We start from the raw sequence: 25,905 nt of genomic DNA on the forward strand, positions 1-25,905 counted from the left end.
CGGAAGTGACTTAAGTTTCCATTCATTATTTTATAGTGTAATTCAGTATTCCCCTGGGATGAAGCTCTGAGGAGGAAGTTGAAGATGTTAATGAGGATGGATTTGGTGGTTGTTTCATAGCCCAGGGTTGCCTGTGCTTACGGAAACTGACTGACTTTTCTCCCAGTAATCAAGGGGTTTTCTCCGTCAGTTTCTGTAATTGCTAGGAAGTCTGTGTTCTTTCCTGACTTCCAGAGCAAAGGAAGGTAAGGCACAGGGTGACTTGTCACATCTTAACAAAAAACATCCTTTCATCTGCTAATCCTGTTTTTGCAGATGTAAGTAACATAATGGCCCCTCCCCTTCCCTCCCAGGCCTAGGGAAAGCCTCTCCAGAACTAATTCTGCAGCATTTTATGGCTTTAAGAACTGACGGTTGATCATTGTTTTCGTTTTTTACTAGCATCGACTGAGCTCAGACTGGGGCGAGGTAAGAAAGAGAATAGAGAGGAGGGTAGAGGGTACAATCTGCATCCTTCCTCTAGGAAGTTAGAATCTGGGTGGGGGACATTGGTGCTGCCCTCCCGTCCCGAAGGCCAGGGAGGCTTCCTTTGTAGGGCTGCAGGGACATCTGGGAGCAAGCTCTAGGCTCCTCCATACTTTGGTGACTGAGCCCTTCTTCCCACACTTCTGCTGGAATTTTTGGGCTCTTACCACGTTGCCACCAACCAGTGGATTCGTTATAATGTGTGTATTCCTGGTTCCTAGAAGGATAACCTTCCTGATCCACCGAGGAGTTGCCAGAAAATCTGACCCTCTCCTCTGGGGAAGGGGATGGACCCCCCCCCCCACCATGCCAAGCATGAAGCTAGGCTTTGTACAGGTGTCATTATTTTGACTGATTTATCAGTTTTACAGATGAGGAATCTGGGACTCAGAGCTCTAAGTCTGGTAACCGGCCCAAAGTCACACCTGGCCTGGCGAGCGTGAAGGGGAACAGCATGGGAGTTAGAGCCCCAAGCTCAGCATCACTCCTTACCTGGCTCCCTTAGAGTCCCCTGGCAGCACCTTTGGCACCTGGGCCAGGCTAAGAGGCTAGGCTGGGGTGGGAAGCACAGTTAGCTTTTTAAAAAAGATTTTATTTATTTATTTGACAGAGAGACAGCAAGAGAGAGAGAGAGAGCATAAGCAGGGTGAGTGGGAGAGGGAGAAACAGGCTTTCCGAGTAGCAGGGAGCCCGACTTGGGGCTCGATCCCAGGACCCTGGGATCACGGCCTGAGACGAAAGCAGCCGTTTAAGGACTAAGCCACCCAGTCACCCCACACAGCTTTATTATGAATAAGTTCAAGCTGCTGAACGACTCCTATAAAATACCCCTGAGCTGCCGACAGCACCTGCGCAGGAAAGCCGGCGACTCTACAGCCTGGCTGGCCTCCCGCGGGGCATCATCCACACCCGTGTAACTGAGCCAACCGGGAGCTGGACTCTTGGTGAATCACAGATAACACCAGGTGGAGTTGTTGCACAAAGGAAACTTTGCATCAAATAAGATCACGGAAATAACCTGCAAAGCCGTGACTCCCCGAGCAAGGGTGAACCGTGAATGGGTTCCTTTTATTTAGAGTTAGGATGAACATTGGGATCTTCCGTAGAGGCGGGCATAAGGCCGCGCATGCGCTTTAAGGCAACCTGCCGATACGTCGTCTGCTCTGTAAAGGAGGCTTGCAGTCCTCCTTGGACGGAGATTTTAGGGTCACAACGAGGTAGAGGTAGCTGTCAGTCATTCTAGAGGTCACTCCGTGGTCCATCGCCACATCGGTGAGTGGGGCTCGGGAGTTATGCTCAAAGCAGTCTGGGCTGGCTGGAGGTCGTGTGAGTGGTCGCTATAGTTCGAGGGCTTTTTTTGGTTTCCATTTGCCTTAAGAGAGAAGCTGGGAAGAAGAGCTTAAGGAAAGACCTGGGACAGAGGGTCAATGAGTACAAGCAGGTGGCAGTAAAGGTCAGGCCTGGGGGTCTAGGTGGTGACAGCCCCTAGCCCAGCAGTGAAGGGGGCTACCGGTGAATTAACCTGAGCAACTTCTGGACGGTCCATACCTGACGGCCAGGATATGGCAGGGAGGCAGGGAGTCAGGGCACCATTTCTCAGGGCTGGGTGGGGACCGCAGCACCCGAAATCAAGGACTTGGGCCCTTTCCTGTCTTTTCCACCTTCTTGCCTTTCACTAACCAGCGTGTTCTCTGGCCGTCACAAGATGGTGGCCTTGGCAGCAAGCGTCACTTCCGCACACAACTATGCAGGGTTGTTAACATGAAGGAAGGAAGGAAGCTGGTTAGTGAGTGAGGAAGGGGTGGAGGAGTTTTCCCTCGTGTGTCTTTCCTTCAATCTGGTGATAAAACCTTCCCAAAACACCCACCCCGTGTCCCAGCCAGCCGAGGTCCTTTTATGATTTTGCACTGGCTAGCACTTGTTCACCTGCCCGGGCATTGGGATGGTCTAAAAGCTCCCACACTGATTGTGCTGGACGGCTAAAGTCAAGAACCGTGGACTGGACCCGTCCTGGCCCATCACCCCGGAACGGGCTGTTTCCCCTGGAACAATATCCAGATGGGGGACTGGGGGGCCGCGGATGAGCAGCAGAGTGTCTACCATAGCAATTTATGTAAAGGAACTTGGAGCTGTGAGGCTCCAGGCAGTTGGAGGGTGTAAATACGAAAAGAGAAAAACTGTCTTCAGTTATTCACGACTCCATTTATCACCCTCTCACATGCCTTCAAATGCTTTGCTGTTCTAGCTTCTTACTAGTAATCCATCATTGTGCCCACTATCCGCTACTGTTCCAAACAGACAGATGCGCTGTCCTGTCCTTTTCAGCATGTCTCCCTTTGACCTCTGCCCTGGGGAGGCCCCAAGATTTCATTCAGGTAGGCATTTAAGACACCTTGGTGTTTGTTCTAGACAAGATAGATGGACACTTTGAACACATTCAGGAAAGGAGGTTAAGTGCACTATAGACTAGTAACCCAATGATCAGAAAGCTTGCTTTCTAAGGAAACCATCCAAACAGAAAAAGACAGGACCAGCTACCACCATATCCCCACCAAAGCATTTTCAGAGTCGTTTCATCTTCATCAGTATACTATGCCCCAAAGGGCTTAGGCATAAATATCACTCAAAGGAGAACCTCTTGCCTAAACACAGAACAGGCATTCGTCAAATATTGTCCCCACATAGAATTTCTCATTCAACAAAATCCATTTAAACTCGAAGTCAGGGGCGCCTGGGCGGCTCAGTCAGTTAAGCGACTGCCTTCAGCTCGTGATCTCAGGGTCCTGGAATTGAGTCGCGCATTGGGCTCCCTGCTCAGTGGGGAGTCTGCTTCTCCCTCTCCCTCTGCCCCTCCTCCTGCTCACGTGCTCTCACGCACGTGCGCTCTCCCTCTCTCAAATAAATCTTTAAAAAATAAACTCACTCCTGATCTAAGTCAAGGCAGGAGCTGTATTTAAGTCAGAGGGCTGGAAATTAGGATGGGGTGTATGTACGGGCGGGGTACACATGGATGGGTATCTGGGTAGCTGACCTGCACAGTAAGATGGAACAGTCTTTCTTAAAACAAACCCACATCCGGGGTGCCTGGGTGGCTCAGTGGGTTAAAGCCTCTGCCTTCAGCTCAGGTCATGGTCTCGGGGTCCTGGGATCGAGCCCCGCATCGGGCTCTCTGCTCAGCAGGGATCCTGCTTCCTCCTCTCTCTCTCTCTGCCTGCCTCTCTGCCTCCTTATGATCTCTGTCTGTCAAATAAATAAATAAAATCTTAAAAAAAAAAAAACAAAAAAACCCCACACCCACATCCAAATCCTTATTTTCTCCTAGCAGGGTTAGTGCTGCCTTTGATTGAGATGTAATTGGAGCTCCCCTATGGGGCTGCCTTCCCAGGCAGGACCCCCTCAGTTACTGATGGATTTGGTGTTTGGGGAAAAATCCAGACTCCTCCAGTCTGGTGCAGGAGGCAGGGGAGGAAGCTGGTCCTACCAAAGTGAGGTGTGGCCACGAGGTAGTTCCAGAGTCATTCCTTAGTGCGTATGAAATCAGCTTTTATGATAGGGTACGGGAACACAAGCTTGAGGGCCTGGCTCTCCTGGTTACTTCTGAATGACCTGGGGTGAGCCCCTAAACCTTTTTGGCTTTAGTGTTCTTGCTGGTAAGAATGGAGGTTAAGAGGATCTCCAGGGTTCCTCAGAGCTAAGGGGAGGTGACGTTTATTGCACACCTGTCTTGGGCACGGTGTTACTCGCTTCATGTGTGTTGTTAGTCCTCAGGGCCGCTTTACGAGGTACGTGGCATCCCCATTTGTGGACGGCAAAACAAGCCCAGAGAGGTTGGGTAATTGACAAGGATAACACAGCGGATTGAAATCAGGTGCTCTCTATGTTGGGACTAACACCCCCAAGTTTTTTTCGAAATTGTATAAGCACGTGGTGAAAAAGAGTTCAACAGTGCTATCATAGAAGGATATAAAATACCACCCACGAGTCTTACTTTCTAGAAGCAACCACGTGAATTTCCTAGAAGAAATACATTTCTTGTGGTATTTGTCTAGAAAACGTTTTCTGCAAGTTCAAACGTATTTTGCCCTTTTGGGGATAGTTAAGTCTTTTCAATTTTAATTCCTTAAATGTTTTCCATTGAGGGGGCGCCTGGGTGGCTCAGTGGGTTGGGCCTCTGCTTTCGGCTCGGGTCGTGATCTCAGGGTCCTGGGATCGGGCCCCGCATGGGGCTCTCTGCTCAGCAGGGAGCCTCCTTCCCCCTCTCTCTGCCTGCCTCTCTGCCTACTTGTGATCTCTGTCTGTCAAATAAATAAATAAAATCTTAAAAAAAATGTTTTCCATTGAGATAGAACTGACTTAGAATGTCATATTAGTTTCAGGTGCACGGTGTGGTGATTCTGTATTTGTGTATATTGTGAAAGGATCACAGCCTAGTTAACCATGTTTTTCCTTGGGATGAGAACTTTTAAGATCTGTTCTCTTACCAACCTTGAAATATGCCTCCTAGTGTTATTAACTACAGTCGCTGTGCTGTACACGACATCTCCATGAATCATTCATTTTAGACCCGGAAGTGTGTGCCTTTCGATCCCCTTCACCCCTTTCGCCCACCGCCTGCCATCTGGCTCCGGCAACTACCAGCCTGTTCTCTCTCTGAGTTTGTTTTCAGATTCCACATGTAAGGAAGGTCCTACGGTATTTGTCTTTCTCTGACTTATTTCGTAAACGTATTATCCTCAAGGTCCATCCAGACTCTCACAAGTGACAGGTTTCCTTCTGGTTTATGGCTGACTGATATGCCCACTGTATAGAGACAAGACACGTTGTCTTTGTGCATTCACACGTTGATGGGTGCTTAGGTGGCTGCTCGGGCTGGGCTCCTGTGAATGACGCTGCAGTGCACATGGGGAGCAGATATCTTTCTGAGTTAGTGTTTATCTTTCCTTTACATAAGTACCCAGCAGTGGAATTCCCGGATCACAGGGCAGCTCTATTTTTCTTTTTTTTTTTTTGAGGAACCGCCACACCTTTTTCCATTAAGTGGCCGCACCAATGTCCATTCCCACCATTTGTGGGCAGTTAGCGGTGCTTGACTGAAACGGGTTTCTGCTCAAGTTCAGAAACCTGACAGCAATGGTGAGATTTTCCAAAATGTGACTTTGAAGAAGACAGTGAAGGGAATTCACACATTCCAGATTCTCAATCACTATTTGGTTTTTAAAAATATTTTATTTATTTATTTACCTGAGAGAGAGAGAGCGCGAGCCGTGTGCACAAACAGGGGGAGCAACCAAAGGAGTGGGAGAAGCAGGCTCCCCGCCCCAACCAACGCAGGGCTCGATCCCAGGACTCTGGGATCATGACCTGAGCCGAAGGCAGATGCTTAGCCGACCGAGCCACCCAGGCGTTCCTAAATCTGTTTTGGACAGGTACCTGAAGTCGATCAGGCGCTGGAGAAAACACATCTGGGAAACTTGTTTGCTGCTTTCCGCCCACCCTCCCAGCTCCTGGCCACCAGCCAAGGGCCCGAGCAGCACCCGTGTTTGAAGAGTCTGTGGGTGGACTGCATTTAATAACTAATAGGGGCATGTTTTTCTTTCTGTAAACTATGTAGTTGGATTTTTAGGAACTTTTTCCAATATCTCTGTGCCTGTTAAAGAGGGGAGGGGAGGGGAGGTTGCTTTTCATTCTAAAACTTTAATTTTCAAAAAAAATGTGGACTTTTTCTAGACTATAATTGTATATGCTCTTTGGTAATTTGAAAGCCTGAGAATACTGGCTGCTGTTTGTTGCCATCGTCTTCTCACAAAATTGTTTTCCATTTTTCTATGGAGTGTTCCAGCAGCTAGCAGTGTCTAAAGTGCTCCTGAGTTCATGCATTTATCCTTTAGAGGATCCGTAATGTTTTTGGAAAGATGTATGGGCTTGAGCTAGGAGCTTAATGTCAGCTCACTGTAATAAATCTGTACCTATTCATATTAAACATAATGATGAATTATTTAGCTTTTGCTTAGGGGCTTTTCTGATGGTCTTTTATGAATACTCTTTTCTAAGGCATCATTCCCTGGCCTTTTTTGTACCAGTGTTGCAGAAAATCGTGGACTTGATTCCTCTGCTTCCACTAAATCCAGCTGTGACAAAATCTTATTTGTGAGGTATGATCTAAAGGTTACAGAAATAGAGGTGCCTGGGTGGCTCAGTCAGTTAAGCATCCGACTCTTGATTTTGGCTCAGGTCATGATCTCTGGGTCATGAGATCGAGCCCCACATTGGGTTCCGTGCTCAGCGAGGACTCTGCCTAAGATTCTCTCCCTCTTCCTTCTGCCGTTCCCCACCCCCAAAAATATAAATTAAATTAGGGTTTTTTTTTAAATAGAGGTTACAGAAATAAAATAATGAAGCCTAGTTAAACATCATAGGAGTGTATTATAACATATTCAGCTAGTTCCTAGTCCCAACAGTTCATTGCTACATTTTCTGTAGTGTCGTGTGCACACATGTAAGTATATCTCTAAGAAAAACGTCTACAGTAGGGTGACCTTATGTAGCAAAGGGTGTTCACGGTTTGCATTTGGAGAGGTAAAGTTCTTCAAACTTGCACCAGTGTTCACTCCCACCAGCTGTTTCTGGGAGTGTCTGTGTCCCAGATTTTCACCAACATGGACTTTGCCGAATGTTTTCATTCTGGCTAGTGTGGTGGGTGGAAAAACGCTTCCTGCCTGAACCCTGGCTCTCTCTGACCCCACAGTGCATCTCAGATGGTGAAGGAGTGCCTGCACCTTGGGTTGTGGTGACCAGGATGCCCAGACAAAATCTCCTTCTTAGCCCTCCTGCAGCCCCCACATATTTGGCAAGCGGCATTCCTGGGATCCTTTGGAAGGACCGGAAATGCTTTGAAAGAAAACTGATCACCTTTTGGGGCGCCTGGGTGGCTCAGTGGGTTAAGCCTCTGCCTTCGGCTCAGGTCCTGATCTCAGGGTCCTGGGATCGAGCCCCCCCATCGGGCGCTCTGCTCAGTGGGGAGCCTGCCCCCCCCCGCCTTTCTGCCTACTTGTGATGTCTGTCTGTCAAATAAATAAACAAAAAATCTTTAAAAAAAAACCCTGATCACCTTTTTTTAAAAACTATGCGCAATACTTGACAGAGTGGGAGAGCGAGAAGCCCGCTCCCTCCACCCAGCAGGGAACCGGATGCTGAGGGGCTCGATCCCAGAACCCTGGGGTCATGACCTGAGCTGAAGGCAGCCGCTTAACCGACTGAGCCACCCAGACACCCCGGATTTGGCTGATTTCTAAATAAGGTTTAACCCTTGCTATGTTTTCTCTGTGCTCCTGAGAGCCCTGTTTGTAGTCTGGGTTGGCGGGGGAGGGCAGAAGTGCCCATTTGCACTTGTCCAGACAGGATTCAGAGGGTTTTCAAAGAGGTTTTTTTAGTCTGGGCAGGGATTCTCTTCCCATGAATACAAATGTAATATAAATAGTCCGAGCAATGCTTTTAAAAAACATTTATAAGCAGCTGGCTTAAAATTCCTCAGTCTGCTTTTTCTCAGGCTGCCCTCCGCGTGAACAGCCCAGAGAAGAATAAAAGTAAAAAAGCCAAGCTGGTCTCATTTTTCTGGCCCCACTGTTCCAGCTGAACAAGGTGACTTAGAAATGAACCTCTCTCTGTGAGGTCTCCTGGCTCCTCAGCCTCTTAGTGGAGCTGAAGGAATTTTCTGTTGAAAGAAGCATTTCTGCCTAGGTGCGGTATAGAATAAGAACACTAAGGACTAAGAACTAGCCCTGGCCCAAGTTCAAGAACACGGGGAAGTGGAGAACCATTTGGGAGCTGAACAGGAAGCAGTTTCAATTGGAGAAAACTCGCAGAGCTCAGTGATGTCTCCGTGAGAACTGGAACCCTTCGGCTTTGCTCCCCGCCCCCCTCCCCAGCCTGCAGGCACCTTGCCAGCAACCGGGTGTAACCTCTGCAGCTGGCCTCGTTCACATTAAAGACCCGTCGGATGCCGAGGAGAGAGGAGAGCATCGGCTGACAGTGGCTATTTCTCAGGGGGTTAAGAGGCGATAAGCACAACCACCATGTTCGCCTTCAAGGATGAATGACCGTGTTCAGAGGGAACAGACTCCCCTCCCCTGAAATCAACGTGAGAGGCAAGGAGCTTTGCCACAGAACGACATTCTGGAAACAGCCACTGAGGCAGATGGGGTTGGGGGGGCGTTGTGTGTGGAATGGAAGCGCTTTCTGTTAAGCCCTTAAAGCAGGTGTTAAAAGGAGCCCCAGAAAACACAGGGCAGTCCCTGGGCCCTGCCAGCAAGAGGCCTCAAATCTGGTCTGACACGCCAGTGTCTCAAGGGCCAGCTTGGAGAGATGAACATTGTGTGATGGGTGTCCTTGGGTCATGGTAACTAGCAGGCGGGAAGCAGAGAAACCAGCCTGAACCGGAAGTCAAAAATAGAACCGGACAGTCACTTGGGAGGTATGGGGAGCTGGTAGGGGTTTGAGACTGCGAGTTCCTTTGTAAAGATGACAATCTGAGGGACGTTAGGAGCAGCCCCCAGCATGAACTTGGGGGGCTAACCAAAGCAGTTCTTCTAGAGCATAGAGATTAGAGGAGCAGTAGGGGAAAAGACCCCAGAGCTTTTGAGGTCACTCCCCCACCCCATGACTGAGACCAGGCTTTACAAGAAAGGACTCGTCAGTGCTGCAGAGAAATTACGGGAACGGCGGGAACGGTAAGCCAAAAAGACCAAAACCAAGATAATTTTTTAAAAATAGGACTTCCAGGACTCTAAACTCTAGGAAAGAGAGGGCTGCTGGAGGGGAGAGGGATGGGGGGATGGGGTAACAGGGGGATGGGCATTAAGGAGCACACAGGTTGGGGTGAGCACCGGGTGTGATTCACAACTGATAATTTAGTGAACACTACACCCGAAAACTAATGATGTACTATCAGTTGGCTAATTGAATTTAAATTTAAAAAAAAAGCAAACAAAAATAGGACTTCCTCTCACACAGCCTAGAGCTGGCATCTGTTGAATATACGGACTGTAGGAGCAATAAAGTAGATGCTGTTTCTTGCTCTAGAAAAGGGTATCACCAACACGGAGGTAATAAAGGAAAATAACGCATTTTTCAGGTTCTGCAAACAGTTGTTGCCCTCCTGTGCGCTCTGCCCCCTCCCCCCACTTTCCCCAGCTAGGGATGGCAAAGGGGACTGTTTTGCAAAGAGGACATGGTTGGCCGAAAATAAACCCACACGAACACACCCTGCCAAATAACAACAGAATTCCCAGCATTACTGAGTGCCTTTTAAATTCATTTTATTTTTTATTTCTCAACAAAGGGAAAATGAAATAGTTCTGAGCTCAGGAAAAATTTGCGTCCTGCTCCTAAATACGGCAGTCTCTGGCAGTCTCTAGCAGTCCTGTGGGCCCGGGGGAGGGCTGGTTTACCTGCTCCCACATCCTGTGCCAACATGAACCTGCTCTCTGCTGTTAAGCCCTTTGCTTTTATTTTTTTTTAATTTTTTTAAATATTTTATTTATTTGACAGACAGTGATCACAAGTAGGCAGAGAGGCAGGCAGAGAGAGAGGGAAGCAGGCTCCCCGCTGACCAGAGAGCCCGATGCGGGGCTCGATCCCAGGACCCCGAGATCATGACCTGAGCCGAAGGCAGAGGCTTAACCCACTGAGCCACTCAGGCACCCCAAGCCCTTTGCTTTTAAAGATCTATTTATTTGGGAGAGAGAGAATGAGCAAATGAACCAGGGGCTGGGTGGGGGGTGGCAAGCAGAGGGAGAGGGAGGGAATCTGGAGCAGACTTCCCAGCTGAATGCGGAGGCCGACCCCAGTGACACCCCCACCCCCACCTTCATCCACTCCATTAACCAATAGCCCCTGTGGGGGCCAGAGGGCTGCCTGAATGACGGACGCCAGCTCCCGTCACTTCCCAGCCCTTGAGCCCCCACTAACCCTGGCTGCCCCCCACTTGGTAGATGACAAAAACGTGCAGGTGGGCGATCAAATGCTTATTCTAAGCTACTGACTCAGTTCCTTTATTTGAGTTGGGAACGACTTTACTCACAAAAGCAATTATGTATGCCAATTAAAATTATACCTCTGGGGCGCCTGGGTGGCTCAGTGGGTTAAAGCCGCTGCCTTCGGCTCAGGTCATGATCCCGGCGTCCTGGGATCGAGCCCCACATCGGGCTCTCTGCTCAGCAGGGAGTCTGCTTCCTCCCTTCTCTCTCTGCCTGCCTCTCTGCCTACTTGTGATCTGTCTGTCAAATAAATAAATAAAATCTTTAAAAAAAAAATTATACCTCTGAGCAGCTCAATGAAGGAAAAAAACAAAAGCCAACTAAGCAGACTCAGCTGTTTCCAGGTTTCATAAATACTGGTTTGGAGCGCATTCATTTTGTTCTCCAGTGAGCTCAGAAACTTGGGACGTTTTTCTCTGGGTGTGTGTGTGGGGGGGGAGCATGATCAAACTAGAAGCATGTTATTATTTTATCCTGTCACTGGTGAGGAAATGTAATGGCCGTTTAATTCTGCCCTGGCTGACTCGGGCTTGACCAGTGAATGCCTCGCGTCGCTTGAGGTTTTCCTTGGAATTCTGGAGTGAAGGGAGTCTTCTCCGCTCACTGAGCAGCAAGGGGCTGGGGGGCAGCTCGTCTCCACCTGGGCTCCCAGCAAGGTGGCTTCTCCCTTAGTTTCTCCCTCTGCTCCCCAGGCAAGAAAGTTTTGTCTGTCTGTCTGTCTGTGTTTTTGTTTTGTTTTGTTTGACTCCGTTTTCACCTGAAGTGAGAGTTGTTTAGTATTAAGTATGACTTAGTGCAAATGTACTGGCAACAGCCCCCTCTCCCTGCCACTTAATTTTTCACACTGAAAGTCTGGAAATACTTTATGCCATTTAGGCTATTTAAGTACATTTCTAGGCAATTTGGGGGGTGCGGTTGCCTGAGCAAACTAAATGTTTCCTATTACATTTTGCCCGAGAGTCACAGTGAGGGAATGCTTGCACTTTGACATTTCTGGGTTTTCAAGTATTTTCACGTTATCCCCAAGCAACTCCCTTAAAACAAAAAAACAACAACAAAACAAAATACCCCCAACAACTTAATGGCCCTATTGTCGTAAACTGTCAGTCATTTCCGTTTTCCTTAGCCCCGCATATCACCGATTTGAGGTGAAAACAGGAAGGTTAAGAAAGCTTGGTCGTCGGGGGTGACAGATGATCTTGGGCAGTAACCTCATCCCGAGAGGCCGGGTCTGGGGTGGGATGTTGGGAGAAGCCCCCGCGAGGACTCGTGGCCCCCGAAAAGGAGACTAACGCCCGTTCGCGACCCATTTGTCCTGGAGTGGGTCCAGGAGGAAGGCTGTCACAATGGGCTGGAAAGTCATTCGCCTGTGATAACGGCCCGGCTGAATGCCCGGAAATCTGAGCCCAGGCACCAGGGCCCTGCACCGACTCGGAGCATCTGTGAAGCAGCTTGTGGTCGTCCCCCCAGGGTGCCTCACCTGGCACAAGTGTGTGGGCGGGGACGGGGGGGCTGGGGGCTGGGGGGGGGCACCTCCGGAGGCGACGACGCCCAGAAAGGCTTGGAAGAAGGGCGGCTGAAAATCTACAAGTGCAGTTGGAGGAGGGAAGTGAGACGTTCGCGCAAAGCTCGCAGATGCCCTTGGGGGGCGGCGGGGGGCGGGCAGGGGGGCGCGGGTACCTGCCTCCCCGCGGGGTGAGGAGCGCCGCCCAGAGCGGCGGGGCTGCAGGATCCTCTGGTTGACTCTTCTCAAATTTGAACGCCAGCAGGAAGTCCGTTCTTCCTCCCTCCCCCTTCCCGGCCTCGAAGGTCGACAAAACTGTGATTAAAATGCTAAGAGCGTCTTCGGTCTTCCTGAGTTGCTCCTCCGCAGCGCCGGGAGCCCCGCCGAGCCAACTGCCCGCTGGACGCGGTGGGGCTCCGCTGCTCCCCTCGATGGCCGCCGGGCTCGTGGGGCAGCCCGCCGCAAGCAGGGCCCGGCTGGTCATTTATAAGACCAGGGCAACTGCAGCAATACACCTGGTCAAATACACCCAGGTCTTTGGAGTATGACTTTGAATCTTTAAGCACATGATTTTTCTTTCTTTCTTTCCTTTTTTTTTTTAAAGTGCAAGCGAATTTGTGAATTGAGTGGTAAGGAAAGATTTCACACCTCAGTGCAACATATTTTGAGAACAACCCTTTACGAGTGCTTCACACAACAGTAATATACTGGCATCTCTAGAATTCTGTAAATTAATTGCACGAAGACAGTTTTACTCTCTGTTTTCTGTTATCATACAGGATAGGTCTTTCTAAATATTTTAATTTACTTAGCACAAGCAGGGGGAGGGACAGAGGGAGGGTGAAGCAGGCTCCCCGCTGAGCAGAGAGCCCGATTTGGGGCTTGATCCCAGGACCCCAAGAACATGACCTGAGCTGAAGGCAGCCACTTAGCCCAGAGCCACCAAGGCGCCCCTAATCTTGAGATTCTTAGAGTCTCAGTAATGTGAAGGGTGAGCCTCCTTCCGTGTCTTGGATGTTAATAATGCTGCCGTGAACGGGGAGCGTATGTCTTTCTGAGTTAGTATTTTCATTTTCTCTGGCTAAAAACGGCTGGATCATCGGGTAGTTCTTTTAACTTTCTGAGGAACCTCCATACTGTTTTCCGCAGTGGCTGCACCCGCTTGCATTCCCACCCACAGTGCACAAGGCTTCCCCTTTCTCTGCATCCTCGCCAACTCTTACTATTTCTTGTCTTTTGGATACAAGCCAATCTGACGGGCGTGCGGTAGTATCTTCATTGTGGCTTTGTTACATTTTCCTGGTGGTTGGTGATGTCGAACATCATTTTTTAAAAAAGATTTATTTGTTTTTTAGAGAGAGAGAGAGAGTTTGCAGGGGAGGGGCAGACAGGGAGGGAAAGTCTTAATTCGACTCTGCGCTGAGTGCAGAACCAGACTCGGGGCTTGATCTCAGGACCTGAGAAACCATGACCCGAGCTGAAACCTGAGTCGCATGCTTAACGGACTGCACCACCCAAGCGTCCCTCAAGCATCTTTTCACGTGTCTGTTGGCCATCCTTATGTCTTCTTGGACAAATAGCATTTTTCACAAAACTAGAACAAATAGTCCTAACATCTGTACGCAACTTGAAGAGACCCTGCCGGAACAGTGAGAGCAATCTTGAAGAAGAGTGTACGGCAAAGGGGTACTCATCAAAGCGGTGTGGCTCTGGCACAGAAACAGACACGCAGATCGACAGAACAGGACAGAGACCCCACGAGAGGTCTTGAAATACTTTCATGTTCAGAATATCCAGAAGGGTCTAAACTCGTTTCAGGTGCTGGAGGCAGCAGTAAACATTTTTATTTTCCCCAGATTCTAGGTAAATGGGAATCCTTTGAACTAAGTTTAGTAGCTTCAAACTGAATTCTTCATTGTCAAACATCCAGCAGCTGAAAAAAAGGGGGGAGGCAATGCTAGGTACTTGGTCACTGTAGCTTGCTGATAAACCGAGGGTTTGGTTTTTAAATTGGCACATAAAGTTGAATACTTTGTAGCTTCAAATGAATAGGGCCCCAAAGTATTATGAAGAATGAGATCTGAAGTGAATTAAAACCTTAGTCTTTTATCTAGACACTGGGGCTTAAGAATTCGGGAGAAAAGCACATTAAGAATTCATGGATATGTTTATGTTATAAACACAACCCAATGGACGCCTGGGTGGCTCAGGCAGTTAAGCGTCCAACTCTTGATTTCCTGCTCAGGTCATGATCTCAGGGTCTTGAGATTGAGCCCTGCCTCCTGCTTCGCGTTCAGCTGGGAGTCTGTTTAAATTCTCTCTCTCTCTCCCTCTCCCACCCCCCACCTTGTGCACGTACTCTCTCTCTCTTTCACAAACAAGCAAAACATTGGGGCGCCTGGGTGGCTCAGTGGGTTAAAGCCTCTGCCTTCGGCTCAGGTCATGATCCCGGGGTTCTGGGATCGAGCCCCGCATCAGGCTCCCTGCTTAGCGGGGAGCCTGCTTCCCTTCCTCTCTCTCTGCCTCTCTGCCTACTTGTGATCACTGTCTGTCAAATAAATAAATAAAATCTTAAAACAAAGCAAAACAAAAAAAAGGACCCACAACCCAAAATAATGGGAACTTGTTAGGAAATTAACTGAGAGGGGTTTTTTTTAGGTTCTCCTTGGGGGCCGTAGGCTCCATGGAGGTAGACGTCAGAACTGGAAGGTGCCTGAGCATCCCTGCCTGGGTTCAGTGACGTTCAGGAACTGTAGGAGGATAGGAACCCATTTGCAGTGCAAAGAAGGAAGGGGCCTCGTCAGATTGCTGTGGGCACAAAGTGCACTGCCAGCTCAGACTGGCCGGACTCCAGCACAGTTCTTCACGGACCCCAGAGGGGCAGTCACAGAGCTCTCAGAGCTCTTCTCCTCCCACACTCTCTGGCCAGTGATTTGATAAAAAAAAGAATCTGAACGTGAGTGGAAAGCAGCTTTCAGGGAGATAAAATGAATTTTTTAAAAAAGATTTTTAGTTAAAGGATTTAAAGAGTGCTTTGGGGTCCAGGGGTCGGGCCGGTAGTACCTCCATAAACGGGACATTGGTCGGGACATGGGCTCTGACCAGGCAACATTTCGCACTTGGCGAGTCATTGACAGAAAATTGTCCTGAGTTACTGCCACGTTGTTACTGGGTCTTTAAAACAACCCAAACAGAGAACTGAACACATTGCAACAAAGAAACAGGGGCAGAGGAACTTTTCTTTTTTTTAATTAATAATTATGGACCCCTAGGAAGCTGCAAAACCAGTACAGGAAGGTCCGCTGTATCCTTCACCCAGCTTTACCCAGAGCTCACATCTTTTGTATAGGTCAATATCAGTACCAGGAAGTTGACCTTGGTCCGATCTACAGACCTCAGTTTTAGACAGTTTTTACATGCACTCATTGTGTGTGTGTGTGTGTGTGTGCGCGCACAGATCTGTGTAATCTGGTCACGAATAGATATGTGTGAACACTACCACAGTCAACATACAGAAGTGTTCCATCAGCATAAAGAAAATATTCTGGGCCACCCCTTTATAATCATAGGCCCCCACCCCATTCCACCTTTCCCTGGCAAACATTAATCTCTTCACCATCTCTCTAATTGTGTTACTTCAAGACTGTTAGATAAGTGGAACCATGCACTATGTGACGTCTGTTCTCAGCAGAATTCTCTGGAGGGTCACCAGTTGTCCTGTGTATCAGTAGTTCATTCCTTTTCATTGCTGCGTAGTACTCCCTGGTGTGGATGTACCACAGTTTTTGTAACTATTAACCCACCAAAGGACATTTGCATTGCTTCCAGTTTTTAACTATTACAAATAAAGCTGCTGTGAATATTGGTGTGTAGATTTTTGTGCGGACACAACATTTCCTCTCCCTGGATGAATGCCCAGGAGTACAATTGCTAGATCATATGGTAAACACATGTTTAGTTTTAACAATGAACTACCCAACTGTTTTTGAGAGTGGCTGTACCATTTGACATTCCTACCAGCAGCATATGAGAGATCAGATTTCTGTGCAGCCTCACCAGCATTTGGTGTTGTTGCTGTGTTGTATTTTAGCCGTTCTATTAGGTGTATAGCAATATGTCCTTGTAGTTTCCATTTGCATTTTCCCAACACCTAGTGATACTGAACATCTTTTGGTGTGCCTATTTGCCATCCCTATCACCTTTTGGTGAAATGTTGGTTCAGGTGTTTTGCCCATTTCCTAATTGGATTGTTTGTTTTTTACTCTTGAATTCCGAGAGTTATTTATATATTCTAGATAAAAGCCCTTTGGTAGATATGTGGTTGCAAATATTTTCTCCTAGCCTGTGTCTTATCATGTGTTTTCATCTTCTTAACAAGATCTTTTGCAAATCAGAAGTTTGTAAATTTTGATGAGGTCCAACTTTGCAATTTTTTCTTTTGTGGATTATGCATTTTCTGCTGTGTCTAAGAATTCTTTGCTTAGCCCCAGGGTCCTGAGGATTATCTCCTATGTTTTCTGATAAACATTTTGTATTTTTTTATTATTTTTTATCCTTCCTTATAAATTTTAGGATAAATTTATTTCTATCTACATTTAATTCTAAGATTCATTTTGTGTTAGTTTTTGTTTAAAGTGTGAAGTTTAGGTAAAGGGTTAGTTTTTTGCTCCTGGACCATTTACTGAAAAGACTATCATTTCTCCAGTAGATTGCTTTTTCCCCCCCTTTTTTTTGTCAAAAATCAGTTAGCCATAAACATATGTAGGTCTATTTCTGGGCTTTTACTGCTCCATTGACCTATGAGTCTGTCCTTCTACCAATACCACACTGTTCTGATTATTACAGTTATATGTATCTTAACACTGAATACAATGATTATTCCAACTTTATTCTTTTCCAGAAAGGCTTTAGCTATTCTAGTTTCTTTGCCTTACCACATAAATTTTAGAATAAGCTTGTCTAGGGGCACCTGGGTGGCTCAGTGGGTTAAGATCTGCCTTCGGCTCAGGTCATGATCTCAGGGTCCTGGGATCGAGCCCCACATTGGGCTCTCTGCTCAACAGGGAGCCTGCTTCCCCCTCTCTCTGCCTGCCTCTCTGCCTACTTGTGATCTCTGTCTGTCAAATAAATAAATAAAATCTTTATTAAAAAAAAGAATAAGATTGTCTATATCTACAAAAAGCATTGATGGAATTTGACAGGAATTTTCTAAAATTTTCTAAAATTGACATCTTTTGCTGTTGAGTCCTCTGATAACATGAACATGGTCATGTGTCTCTACTGATTCAGATCTTGTCTGATTTCTTTTATTGGTGTTTTGTAATTTTTAGCATATAAGTCCTTTACTTGTTTTGTTAGATTTATGTCTAAGTTTTTCATTTGTTTTGAGTGATTGTATATAGTATGAGTTTTAAAATTCGGTTTTAAAATGTTCATTTCTGGTATATATAAACCAAATATTTAATATTGATCTTGCATCCTGCAGACTTGCTGAATTCACTTGTTGATTGTGTGTGTGTGTGTTTGTTCCCTGGGATTTTCTATGTGTATAAGTCTATCACCTACAAATAGGGACAGTTTTATTTCTTCCTTTCTAGATGCTACAGCTTTTATTTCCTTTTCTTGCCTTATTTCATTGGCTAGGACTTCCTAGTATTCTGTTGAATAAGAGTGGCAAGTGCGGAGGTCTTTGCCTTGTTCCTGATCTTAGGGGGGAAGGCATTAAGTCTTTCACCATAAAGAAGGAGGTTAGATGTAGTTTTATGTAGAATTTTTTTAAAAAAATCAAGTTAAGGCAGTTTCCTTCTATTCCTGGTTTGCTGAGAATTTCTATCATGAAGAGATGTTAAATGCCTTTAATGGATGGTAGTGCCTTTTCTGCATCAATTAATGTGATTGTCTGATTTTTCTTCCTTAGTTTGTTAACATGGTGGATTATATGATTGATTATTGAAACTGAACCAGCATCCTGGAATAAACCCCACTCTGTCATGATATATAAATTTTTTCACGTATTGTTGGATTTGATTTACTAATACTTCGTTGAGGATTTTATATCTAAGCTCATGAGAGATACTCTTTTCTTTTTTGGGTATTTGTCTAGTTTTGGTATCAGGTATTATGGGCCTCATAATTTTGTGGAAGAGGTTGTGTGGAATTAGTGTTAATTCTACTTTAAATATTTGGTAGGATTCTCCATTGAAAGTATATGGGCCTGGAGATTTCTTCTTTGTGAGTCTTTTAATGATTAATTCAATCTTTAAGGTCTATATAACTTCAAATTATCTACTTCATATTGGATGAATTTTGGTAGTTTGTGCTTTCTGAGGAATTGGTCCATTTCACCTTAGTTGTCAAATTTATGTATGTAGAATTATTCTTAATGTTTTTTATCCTTTTAATGTCTGTGAGTTCTATAGTGGGATCCCTATTTCATTGATGATAGTAGTTATCTGTGTCTTGTCTTTTTCTGTTTTTAAACTTGGTAGAGATTTATCCAATTCTTAATCTTTTCAAAGAATCAGTTTTTTGTTTCAGCGATTTTTCTCTGTTGTTTTTCTGTTTTCAATTTTACTGACTTCTGTTCTTGTTTCCCTCTGCTTGATTTGTGTTTATTTTTATCTTCCCCTAGTTTCTGGAGGTGGGTGTTTAGGTTATTGATTTGAGACCTTACATCATTTGTAGTGTAAGCATCTAATACTATAAATTTCCCTCTCAGCACTGCTTTGGCTGTGTCTCACAAATTTTGATATGTTGCATATTCATTTTAATTCAATGTATTGTTTAATATTCCATGGATTATTTAGAATTCTATGTGTTCTTTAATTTCCAAGGATCTAGAGAATTTCCTCTTTCTAGATATAGATTCTTAGTTTGATTCCATCATTAGCAAACATATTCTCTCTCCATTATTATTTCAATTCCTTAAAATCTGTTGAGATTTCAAGAAATTTTATTTCATGAAAAACAGGATATGGCCTATGTTGTGAATGTTCCATGCATGCTTAAAAGATGTGTTTCAGGGGCACCTGGGTGGCTCAGTCATTAAGCATCTGCCTTCAGCTCAGGTCATGATCCCAGGGTCCTGGGATCGAGCCCCATGATGGGCTCCCTACTCAGTGGAGAGCCTGCTTCTCCCTCTCCTTCTGCTGCTCCCCCTGCTTATGTGCTCACGCATGCTCATTCTCTCTCTCTCACAGTCTCTCTGTGTCAAATAAATAAGTAAATAAATCTTTAAAAAAATCTGTCTTCAGCTCAGGTCATGATCTCAGGGTCCTGGGATTGAGCCCCATGTCAGGCTCATGTTCAGTGGGGGGCCTGCTTCTCCCTCTGCCCCTCTCACCACTCTGCTTTCTCTGTGTGTCTCTCAAATAAATAAAATCTTTTTCTTTTAAAGAACGTGTTTCTATTGTTATTAGGTAGAGTGTTGTATAAATGTCAATTGAGTCTTCTTTGGTTGATGGCATTATTTAGTTCCTTATATCATTGTTGATTTTCTGTCTAGTCATTTTATCAATTGTTGAGAGAGCAGTATTGAAGTCTCCAAGTATAAATGTGGACAGGTCTGCTTCTCCTTTCTGTTCCTTCAGGTTTGTTTCAGGAAACTGGAAGTTCTGTTGTTTGCTGCATATGTAGACCTTTTGGATTGCTATGGCTTGGGTTGAACCTTTCACTATTATGTACTGTCTTTTGTTGTTATTGGTAATTTCCTTTGCTCCAAAGTCTATTTTATCTGATATTAATATCACAACTCTTCTTTATTATTATTATTATTATTTTTAGAGAAAGAGAGCATGAGGGGTGGGAAGGGGCAGAGTGAGAGGGAGCTCAAGAATCTTAAGTAGGTTTCATGCCCAGCATGGAGCCTGATGCAGGGCTTGATCTCATGACCCCGAGATCATGACCTGAGCCAAAATCAGGAGTTGGATACTCAACTGACTGAGCCCCCCAGGCACTCCTTTTTATCTGGTGTCTTTTATTGCAATATAATTCACATACATAGAGTTCACCCTTTAAAGTGTTTGATTCAGTGGCTTTTAGTACATTCAGAAAGTTGTACATTGATCACCACTAATTCCTGTTTTTCTGATTAATATTTTATTTTTAAGGGAAACTATATATATATAGTTTCCCTTAAAAAACTATATATATATAGAGAGAGTTTCCCTTAAAATAAAAAATATATATAGTTTACATACATATTGTTTAAATATATTATATATATATAGTTTATATATATATGATATATAATGTTCAGCTAGCTAACATATAGTATATCATTACTTTTTATGTAGTGTTCCATTCATTAGTTGCGTGTAACACCCAGTGCTCATCATAACATGGTGCCCTCCTTCTGATTATTATTTTAAAATTGGAAAAACCAAAATGCAGTTTTCATTCCATAAATATACTTTGGTCCTTATGAACTTTTGTTGCAGAAAGTGAAGCCTGTGATTTTAGAACGATGATAGCAATTTATCAACCAAGTAATCAGTTTTCACATAGTTTCAATAATTATAGCAATTCCTTCGAACCACCTCTAGAAATTCTGAAATTGTCATTTCAAAGGACTTGTTCTTTATTTACTTGGCCTGAATGATCTGCCACTGTTAGCATCACTGCAACATAAGGACACTTAGTGATCTGCAACTGTCTGAGCTTACAGCCATACCGTTTCAACTGCAAACCTGTAAGCTGGTTGGTGACCTCAGACTTAGCATATGTCCACAGCTCATTAGACCCGTTCATGGCAAGTGTCCAGGGCTAACACCACCTACTGCTCTTTCAATTCATGTTTCTATGGTGTATCCTTTTCATCCTTTTACTTTCAACCCACCTATATCGTATTTGAAATGAATTTCTTGTAGACAGCATGTTGTTGGGTCATGTTTTAAAGCCATTCTGCTGGTCTCCTTTTTGTATATTTGTGAATTTAGACCATTTATATTTAATGTAATTATTGATATTATAGGGCTTAAATTGGCCATTTTTAAAACTTGATTTCTTTTTTCCCTCTGTTTATTGTTCCCATTTCCCTGTTTGTGTTTTCCTGTGAGTTATGTGAATACATTTTAGAACTTCATTTTATCTGCAGTGTTTTAAAGTATTTTTCTTTGTATGCTTGTTTTAGTGCTTTCTTTAGATCATCCATATGCAACTAATTACAATCTACTGGTTTCAACATTTCACTACCTCAAGTGGAAGTATACAAACTTCATGTCCATTTAGGTTCCTTTATCCTGTCGCCTTTGTAATTCTCTAGGTTTATGTTTATATATATATATAGAGAGAGAGAGAACTGCATCATACAGTGTTAAATTTTTGCTTCAACTGTCAAAATAATTCTTTAAACTCAAGAGAATAGTCTTAAATTTAGTCCCATTTTCTGCTGTTCTTTCTTCACTTGTGATGCTTCTTTTCCTTCTTTTATCCTTTTCTTTCTGTTGGAGGAACTTCCTATAGTGGTTCTTCTACAGCAGTTCTGTTGGAACACATTCTCTTAGTTTTCCTTCATCTGAGAATGTCTTTATTTCACCTTCATTCCTGAAGGATATTCTCATGGGATACAGAACTCTGCATTGACAGTCATTTTCTTTCAGCCCTTACAGACTATTGTGCCACTTCCTCTGGCCTCCATGTTTTCAGATATGAAATCCACTGACATTCGAATCATTGCTTCTGTGAGTAATGCATCAGTTCTTTCTAGTTGCCCTCAAGATTTTTTTGTCTTCCCTGAAGTTGGATTATGCTGTATCTTGGTGTAGCTTTCTTTGTGTTTTGGGGTTCACTCAACTCCTTGAATCTGTAGGTTTACACCTTTTGCCAAATTTGGGCAATTTCAGCCCTATTTCTTCAAGTACTTTTTTAGCTTCAATCTCTTGTCCTCCTCTTTCTGTAACTCTGTTGAAATGAATAGGTCAGTTATTGTAGTACCACAGGTCCCTGAGGCTCTGTTCATCATTTTTCGCCCTATTTTCTCTCTGCTGTTCATATTAGATAATTTCTACAGCTCTCTTTTCAGATTCACTAATTCTTTACTCTGTCATTTCTATTCTGCTACTGAGCCCATCCAGTGAAGTTGTAAAATTTTGGTTCTTGTACTTCACAGTTCTAAAAATTCCATTTGGTTCTTTCTTTATATATTTCTTTGCCAAGACTTTATTTTTTGATTTGTTTCAAGTGTGTTCCTAATGGCTAACTGAAGCATACTGATGAGAGAGGATAATTTCAGAATGTGTGTTGTTTCAGTGTTGGCATCTGTCACTCATCTTTTCTCATTTAAGTTGAAATTTCCCTGGTTCTTTGTTTGACAAGTGATGTTTTAATGGTGTCCCGAATATTTGGGATACATTTGAATCTCTGAATTTTATTTAGATCTTCTGGTTTAGCAGGCCACCCCGACACTGCTGGTGGAGGAAGGGGTGCGCCTTCTGGTTACTGCTGGGTGGGGGTGGGACTCTAGAAGTCCTCGCCTCCCACTAGGCCTCTGTTGACAGGAAGGGGGGATTTTGTGTGTCTGGTGCTCAGTTTCTGGCTTCTAGGCTGACCCTTTCCCTGTCCTCTAGCTAGCAACAACGGGCTTTTCTTGGGACTTTTTTTTTTTTTAAGATTTTATTTATTTATTTGACAGAGAGAGATCACAAGTAGGCAGAGGCAGGCAGAGAGAGGGAGGGAAGCAGGCTTCCCATGGAGCAGAGAGCCCGACACAGGACTCGATCCCAGGACCCTCAGATCATGACCTGAGCTGAAGGCAGTGGCTTAACCCACTGAGCCACCCAGGTGCCCCTTCTTGGGACTTTCTTCTGGTCTGGGACCATGTGCATTTCTGGCCTGCTGGCGTCTTTGGTGTCTATTCCAGCGTATGGGGGAAGCAGAAAGAAAACGGAGGGAACTCACTGCTCTGTGTCCCTCATTGCCCAAGGTCTGCAGTCAGTCGGCCTTCTTTTCCCCACCCTTCAGAGTCTTATCTTTGCCATCTGTATCATGTTAGGGGATTTTAGTTACTCTTTGTGGAAGGAATAAGGAGAAAGGCATTTGCTCTGTTTTATCTGGAACCAGAATTAGCCCTTCTGGAAACTGCTTTTTATTAAACTAAATTATACTGAAATCTGACAATGGCCAGACTTGCCGCTTATATGCAGCTTCCGCTTTACAAAAGAGCTGTCGGTGGTGTGATTTACTTGGCACGTGTGAACCAGTACACAAGTGAAGGAGGGCTGGTTACGCAGTCAGTGCCTGAAGGTACAGCTTCGATCCCAGCTCCTCCCCCCACTCCTCCCCAACTCAGCCCAGCAGGTCTCAGAACGTTCTTTTCACCTCACCACGTGCCCCGTTCCACCCCCCGGCAGCCATTGCCGAGAGCACAGTCATAATGGCAGAGTTGCCTCCCCTTTTCTCCCCATCTTCATCCTCACCAAACCCCTCTTGGGTCACATTTTCTCCCAGCCTGTCCTCAGAGCAGAAATGATAGTTCCTGATTTGGGCTGGATTTCCAGCCCTGGAAGATGCAGCTTAGAGAAAGAAGATTATAGGCTTCATGGGGCGCCTGGGTGGCTCAGTTGGTTAAGCGTCTGCTTTAGGCTCAGGTCATGATCCCAGGGTCCTGGAATCAAGTCCCGCATCAGGCTCCTTGCTCAGTGGGAAGCCTGCTTCTCCCTCTACCTGCTGCTCCCCCTGCTTGTGTTCCCTCTCTCGCTGTGTCTCTGTCAAAACCTTTAAAAAATTTTTAAAAATGAAGAGGGCTTTTTGTCAGCAGAGCTCAACAGGCTTTCCGTCTGGAGCTTTCTGAGTTCTGAGGTTCAAAATGTCCTTTGTTCTTTCCCTTCTAGGTCAGTCAGCACAAACCGGGGCACTCAGCGTGTCACCCCAGCCCTGGAGGAGCTGCATGGGGGAGGCAGCCTTGCACGCTGGCAGAGATGGGGGGTCTCGGCCCAGGACCAACTGCTGTGTGGCTGGCAGAGCAGGACTGTCACAAGCTGTTCCGTGACGGCCGACACACCGGTTGAAAGGAAGTTTTCAGTAAGGAAATGACAGTACAGTGTGGGTAATGATGGCCATCCAGCAGGAAGAGCTCTCGTTCCCAGCCGGAACCTGCCTGCCTCTGCTGGAGGTGTTCTCAGAACAGAAGAGACACGATCGGGTACCATTTCCCATCAGCAGTGGGTGTCTGGACAAGACGTCAATGTGAATAAGGGCCTAGTGCAGTCCTGTGTATCTTGATTAAATTACTTGATAGTAAATAAAAGGTCTGAGTGCTGTTGGTTTAAACCTGACTTGTTCAGCTGTTTTTCAAAGAGCTTCCCCTACACTTGCCCCTAAACCAGCTTCTTAAGAAGTACTTTCTGTCCTGGGGCGCCTGGGTGGCTCAGTGTGTTAAGCCTCTGCCTTGGGCTCAGGTCATGATCCCAGCGTCCTGGGATCGAGCCCTGCATCAGGCTCTCTGCTCAGCGGGGAGCCTGCTTCCCCCCCCCCCCCCACGCCTGCCTCTCTGCCTACTTATGATCTCTCTGTCAAATAAATAAATTTTTTTTTTAAAAAGTACTTTCTCTCCCTGCGGTGGGAGAACCCTCATGAGCTGACAGATTTTCTCTTGCTAGTTTTTCTGTCTGGTGGTTTTGTAATTATACTACGAAATGACTCCGGAGTCAATGTTAACGACAAGACTTGTTTTCTTTTGCTAGGATGAGGATTTTTTTGATGAAGTTCAGTTGTGTGTTTCGGGGAAAAGCTAGTCTACATACAAAGGAATTCATGAAGACTATTAAGGAAGCTGTATTGCGTTCTGGGATCTTAGCAGTTACCCAACACTCAAGAGTCTGTTCACGACTGTTGTAGCCCAGGAAAAGTTACAACACAGACCAGATTTAAAGTATTTCTTTAGGCACATTTAAATCATCTGAGAAGTCTGCTGCTGTGATTTTTAGACCCTATTTTGAAACTCAAGTTTTTCAAACACCTAAATCAGGGGTTGGCAAAATCCTCTGCTGTAGGAAGTCGGATAGTAAACGGTCCAGGCTTAATGTGCAAATCCCCGCTCACTCCTGTCACATACAGCTTTCTGCATAAAAGCTGTCACAGACATTATGCAAATGAAGGAGCCTAGTGTATTCCAATAAAACTTTATTTACAAAAACGGGGGGGGGATTTGGTCCAGAGGGTCTAGCTAGCCTTAATTTGTCAATCCTGGGTCTAGGGGACCTGGAGAGGAATAACTTCCACCCAGAAAAGAACCCCCCCATGAGGCCAAGAAACAGACTTAAGGATCACACGATACTTTTAAAATGCAAAAGAAGATTAGCTCAGCCAGTTAATCTTTTTATTTTGAGTTTTGTTAAAAAAAAAAAAAAGCTTTGAGAAAAATGTGTTAAATGTCAGTCAAGGGCAGGAAAACATATAGCTAACTTTATAGTATCAATCTAAACATATACACAAAGGCAAACAAAGTAAAATGCTAGGGAAGGGTAGCACTTTGGGGGCCTAACTGTGGGTTTTCCTTAGTGCACATAAAGGTTGCTGATAACTCCAAGTCTTCACTTTTTCACAGTTCAACATAATTTTATTTCATATATCATGTTTATATAGCATACTATAATGTTAATTTTATAAAAACCACCGGTTTGCTACTGATGAATGGAAATAGAAGACAAAATTCTCCCCAATTACATATGTAAGTTCTCTATAAAAAAGTTCCCCAGAAGGTCATATCATCCCATGTTAAATTCATTCTATCCTATTTTTTAAAAATTGCTTTTCACCTATTAAATGAATCTTGATGGCCCTACCATGTAATCATTTTATGGGACAGAGTGAAACTTCCTAAGTGAGAAGGACCAGATGTAGTTT

The 25,905-nt window shown here is 45.0% G+C and overlaps 1 protein-coding gene across 1 annotated transcript in view; it reads left to right on the top strand.

Moving 5' to 3' along the window:
- Nucleotides 1–24,333, top strand: part of CHST7 (carbohydrate sulfotransferase 7) — a gene marked incomplete at its 5' end in the record, with an annotated part of 27,244 nt that extends 2,911 nt beyond the window's left edge. Inside the window, one exon of the mRNA XM_080831232.1 lies at nucleotides 23,892–24,333. The remainder of the gene's footprint in view (nucleotides 1–23,891) is intronic.
- Between the last annotated feature and the right edge of the window lie 1,572 nt (nucleotides 24,334–25,905).

Source organism: Martes martes, assembly GCF_963455335.1.
Source record: "Martes martes genome assembly, chromosome: X".
In the NCBI taxonomy this organism is placed as follows: domain Eukaryota; kingdom Metazoa; phylum Chordata; class Mammalia; order Carnivora; family Mustelidae; genus Martes; species Martes martes.